Consider the following 6018-nt stretch of genomic DNA (forward strand, 5'->3'; position numbering starts at 1 on the left):
ACTTTTAAAAAATGGAATCTCATGGTGCTCACTATTGGGCTATCACCTGTGCCCATGCCATCATTAGTTTTCTACACTGACATTTTAATGGATACAATCTGTTGTCTGTTTAACAAAGTCCCTATTGTTGGGCTTTGGGGTTGTAGCTCCTATCTCAGCCTTTTGAAGAAACACTTCAACAAACATTCTTATATTGCTGTCTACAATGTATCTTTCTTTGTTTCATGTTATATCAAAGACAAGGAGAAATGATCTGTAATCTGCTTGGCTGCCCAAACTTCTTATTTCCAGAGCAAACACTGAGTACAGAGACTGAATAAAAGTATCCATAAAGTTTCAGGAAGTATGTAGCATAGTGCCGACATACCACTTGGTCAACTAATGATGGAGACTAATAGTACCAGAGGGTAAACCTTCCTTGTACCAAAGTCAAAGGGCCCTTTTTTTTAGCTGCCATTTATGATACTCAACATAACTTTTAGAAAGGAATTTAAGTGTATGTTTTATCATCCCATACAAGTTTCACTGGTTAGTGCAGATATGAAATCTTTTAACTCACAGTTTCAGTGGTGTTCATCTCATTTCAGAATTAGATAAATGGTGGTTGTGGTTGTTGCTGTTGTTGTTGTTGTTGTGTGTGTGTGTGTGTGTGTGTGTGTGTGTGTGTGTATCAGACACACAGCGGTCGGAGGACAGCCTCAGATGTCAATCCTTGCCTTCCACCTTGTTTAATAAAGGGTCTTTCTTTCTCACTGGTGCACACACCTGGGTAGCTGGCCTATGAGTTTCCTAAAATTCTCCTGCCCCTGCCCTTCCATTTCCTTGTGAAAGCACGAAATTACAGATTCACGCTGTACTGGCTACAGCTTGTATGTAGGTTCTTGGGGTCGAAATACAGGTTATCAAGAATGGGAAGCAGCAAGTTCTCTTCCTACTGAGTCATCTCCCAAACTGACAGATTCACCCTCAGCAATCCAAAGTAGACATAAAACTTACAAACTCACAGAGACGTATTTATATGCAAAACAGAGCTTATTGTTTTTTAATTTTGCTACTTTTAGAAATGAAGATTCAATCCCAACTTCATAAAAATTAATAGATGGGATTCAGGATTTTCCATTTTTATGTTAAATATGTCTGATATTTTATTATAACTGGCAGGTAATTTTAATTTTAAAAAATAGATTAAATGCTAATAATGAAAGGATTAAATTTCTTCTCCATTTGATTCAATGTTCTACAAGGGACTTGTGTTTTTTAGACTTTCCAATAACCAAGCTTTCAACAGGGTAAATTTTCATTTAGGTGGCAGCAGAGATGTCCTATATAAGTCAGATTTTCTATGAATATCTAAAATACTCATCACTCCAGCACATTAAGGATCCCCTTTGTGAGTGCCTGGTATACAGAGTAAAATAAAAATCTTACTGATAAATGAATCAATCGATGCCATCACATATTATCAATATTACTAACAACCAAGATAACTTTTATTTATTTTCTTCATTTATAATCACCAGAAATCCATAACCCCTTTTGGTTTACTCATCTCTATATTCAGTGCAATGGCTATACTCACAGTAATATATGAAGAGCACCTAACGCCAAGTATGGCACTCAATAAGCTGAAAACATGGTAGATGTTCCCATTATCCATAGCATAAAAATCACTACCAACATCAGCACCATCACTGTTATCACCTCTGGCCACCATTACCACCATTGTCACTACCACTGACATCATCATCACCACCATCTCTACTCTTATCATCATCATCATCATCATCGTCATGGTAGCCATCATCATCATCCTTGATGCAAATGCTTTCTTCCTTAATTTTTAAATCAGGCTTGTGTTTTCTCCTTGAGAGAAAGGTTGTTCTGCTATTGTCTAGATTCATAAACATTCCTCATCTGGCAATACCATAGGGAAGACAGTCAGGAATGAGAAGTGAAGAAAGAGCACCAGATATTTTGCGAAAAGCAAAATATTCGAGACCATCTTAGCCTAGCATGACAGGAAAACGGTCTTTGCAATTGCAGTAGATATGAAGCTTGTGTTTCACGAAGCCAGGAGTCGGAACTGTCCAACCCCAATCACGACAACCCCAAAACGTCAAAGACCACTTTGGATTGCCTGAGAGTGGATTCCACACAAGGCTTTCTACGGAGAGGGCCTGCCTGGCGTGGAACCAGACTAAGGACACAGGATATGGCAGCAGCTAGTTTGAGTTTGAAGAAAAATATTAAAAGTGGTACATTGGTGTAACATGAGCAAAACTTGAGAAGAGAAGATGGGAATGTTATACAGAATAAAGAGTTGGTTTCTCTGCAGAGTGAATGGAATTTTATGTAAGAAGTGGGAAATAGTAAGAGCTTGAGGGGACGGGAACTCCACAAGGAGAGCAACAGAACAAGATAATTTGAACACAGGGAACTTCCCAGAGACTCATACTCCAACCAAAGACTATTCATGGAGATAACCTAGAACCCCTGCACAGATGTAGCCCATGGCAGTTCAGTTTCCAAGTGGGTTCCATAGTAATGGGAAGAGGGACTGCCTCTGACATAATCTGATTGGCCTGCTCGTTGATCACCTCCCCCTGAGGGGGGAGCAGCCTTACCAAGCCACGGTAGAGGACAATGCAGTCACTTCTGATGAGAACTGATAGACTAAGATCAGAAAGAAGGAGAGGAGGACCTCCCCTATCAGTGGACTTGAGGAGTGCATGCATGCAGAAAGGGGAGGGAGGGTGGGATCGGGAGGGGAGGAGGGAGGGGCTTATGGGGGGATACAAAATGAATAAAGTGTAATTAATAAAAAATTTTAAAAAAAAAGAAATCACACTCAGGAAAATATTGGGGGGGCTTTTTTTGTACACTGGTTTATGTAGACTTAATTTGTTTGGGAAAAGACATTTAACATTACAATCTGGATAGAACCATTCATCAAGATAATTTAGGAGGAAATCTATCATTAAAAAAAATATTGTTTTTCTGGGGCTGGAGAAATAGCTCAGCAAGTAAATAGCTTGTTACAAAAGCACCCTTGGCATCCACACGAAAGCCAGATGCAGGGCTGTGCTCCCGCAACTCCAAGGACCCCAGCATGGAGGTGGCAGGTCCCAAGGGCTTGATGGCCAGCCAGGCAGGCTGCAGGCTCAGTGAGAGATGCTGTCTGTAAGAGAGATCCTGTCCAAACTCCAGCATTAATCATAGGCCTCCAAGTGCACATGCATGGGTAAGTGGACAAACACACACATTCTAATGACTGCATAGAGAATAAGATTTCCAGTTAGAGAGAGACATGGCAGAACAAGAAGATCTCTAATTTCCACACAAAAGAAGAAGAGGAAGTGGAGGAAGAGGAATATAAAAATGTCTTCTGCTAAAATCCGCACCTGCAAAAGCTACAAAGTACGCTGTATCCATTGAATACCTTATGGCTGATGAGCAGGAAGCCTTAAAAAGCTTACAGTTCAAAACGGAAACAAAGGCTCACACAGCTTCTGTCTCAAAATCGGTCAGATGGCACTGCAGTTGAACTCAGCTGCACACTGCTTCCTTGCTTCAAGACAGACTGCTGACTGATCCACCCGAGTTTCAAGTTCTAATTTCCACAACAACCAATGGAATGCAAACTGAACAAGTCTAAGGCGACAAATCAGAGTTGTGCTTCACGACGCTTAGGAACCATGTCTTCTGGTGATGCAAGTAAATTGTGAGCTAGAACAGGACAGCAATCCATCATATCCCTGTGCTGATGTTTAGCAATAAGTTACTCCAAGCTAACAACGCTTTGTGCATTGTGGATAATGTTTCTTGTATCAGCAGAAAGCATCTTCAAGAAATAGATGGTTGCCATATGAACACATCCTAAAGCGCCTGTGATTGGAGCATGGTCCACCTGCCACGCTTGAAAATGAAAGGGTTCTTTCTGGTAAACTCTTTGTTGCTACAGCGGCCCGCAAAGGGGATGTTGGCTGCAGTTTCAGCCATTGTCCCTCCAGTCACTCTAGAGAGGGTTGTCTGAATGATGCCTTGATTGCAACTAATTATCCCAGCTCCAAGCAGCGCACTGACATGTGTCCAGCTCTGCCTCTCCCATGTGGGCTGGAGCTCTCTTGCTAAACTCTGAGTGCCTTGCTACCGCCAAGTTCACCTCCTTCAATCAGTTCTCACCAGGACCATCAGAGACACTATTCTAAAGCAAAAACTGGGTATTGTCAACCCCTGACTTTAAAAACCACCCATGGCAAGGCACCTTCTTACCAGAGTTAAGTCCAATATCTATATACTAACAACTTCAAAATCACATGCTGGTTATTTTATAAACATTTCATTTAATATTATATTACCATATTAATTAGTAAACTTAAGAATTTTCCTTAAGTCACGTACATTGTGTCTTTACAATGATTGAATAAATAGTTCCAAATTTTTCCTGATCAGCAGATATATGTCACGGTAGTGATTTCCCACCAGGAACAACTTTTCCTGCAGGGGATATTTTGATGGTCAAACTGGGAAGAAGCCACTGGCATCTAACGTGTAGAAGCCAGGAATGTTGCTAAGCATTCCACAGTGGCACAGGACATCTCCTAATTACCAGTCCCCAAATTCAAACAAGGTCCAGAAACTCTGCAACAAAAGTGATTAAAAAACAAAATACCACTCCCTGGAGCTGGAGACTCAGAGCCAGCTGTCAACCCTTCCTGTCCCACAGCCCCCTGACTCTTCTTTTTTTTTCTTTCAACATGACATATGCCACTCTGTCCTTCACCAAGGACTCCTTGGCTGGCAGAGTGGCCGGGGCTATCTCCAAGACAACAGTAGCAGCCCTCTCTGAGACCTCAGTAGCACCCATCAAGCGAGTCAAGCTGCTGCTGAGGGTACAGCATGCCAGCAAGCAAATCACAGCAGATAAGCAATACACAGGCATTATAGACTGTGTGGCTCATATCCCCAAGAACCAGGGAGTCCTGTCCTTCTGGTGTGATAACCTGGCCAATGTCATCAGAGACTTCCCACCCAGACTCTCAACTTTGCCTTCAAAGATAAATACAGGCAGATCTTTCTGGGTGGTGTGGACAAGAAGACCCAGTTTGGGCCCTACTCTGCATGAAACCTGGCATCAGGTAGTACCTCTGAGGCCACATCCTTGTGTTTTGTGTACCCTCTTCATTTTGCCTGTGCCTGTCTAGCAGCTGATGTGGGCAAAGATGGAGCTGAAAGGAAATTCAAAGGCCTTGGTGACTGCCTGGTTAAGATCTCTACATGTGATGGAGTTAAGGACCTATACCAAGGCTTTAATGTGTCAGTCAGTACAGGGCATTGCTGTCTACCGAGCTGCCTACTTTGGTATCTATGACACTGCAAAGGGAATGCTTCCATATGCCAAGAATACTCATGTCTTCATCTGCTGGTTGATTGCACAGTCTGTCACTGCTGTTGCTGGCCTGACTTCCTGTCCTTTGATTCAGTTAGGATGCAAAGGGACAGATATCATGTATTCCCGCATACTTGACTGCTAGTGGAAGATTGCTCGTGATGAAGGAGGCTTGTCTTGTATGATGAGATCAAGAAGTACACGTAATTCTGTCTTAGGTGTTCTCCCTGAGAACAGGCATGTTGTATAATATACCATATCTGGAGCATTCTAGACAGATTTTCCTGGCCTGTCTGTTTTATCAGTGGCAAGTACTGACTATTTGAAAAGTAGAAAGCAATAACAGTCATCTGACCAGCTTTCCCTTTAAGCCATTTCTGTAATGACAATAGTAATAATGGGACTCACTTAATTTTTTTTTATTTCAGCCACTCCTAATATTAAAAATCAAAGAACATAAAAATATCTAAAAACAAAATAAATACCACTTAAAGGCCATGTATTTTAAGTTTGGCATCTTCTGCTACGGAAGTGGACTTCAGCAGTTGATGGATAGCTGCTTGGGGAAGGCTACCTTTGGCTTTGTTTGGGGTTACGGTGACTTCTGAAGAAGATAGGACTATGTTGCA

The 6018-nt window shown here is 41.8% G+C and overlaps 1 pseudogene; it reads left to right on the forward strand.

The window, feature by feature from the left end:
- The first annotated feature begins 4757 nt into the window (after positions 1-4757).
- On the forward strand, positions 4758-5639 carry LOC129670518 (ADP/ATP translocase 2-like; annotated as a pseudogene).
- The last annotated feature ends 379 nt before the right edge of the window (positions 5640-6018 follow it).

Source organism: Psammomys obesus, unplaced genomic scaffold, assembly GCF_907164565.1.
Source record: "Psammomys obesus unplaced genomic scaffold, mPsaObe1.curated_primary_1811, whole genome shotgun sequence".
Lineage (NCBI taxonomy): Eukaryota > Metazoa > Chordata > Mammalia > Rodentia > Muridae > Psammomys > Psammomys obesus.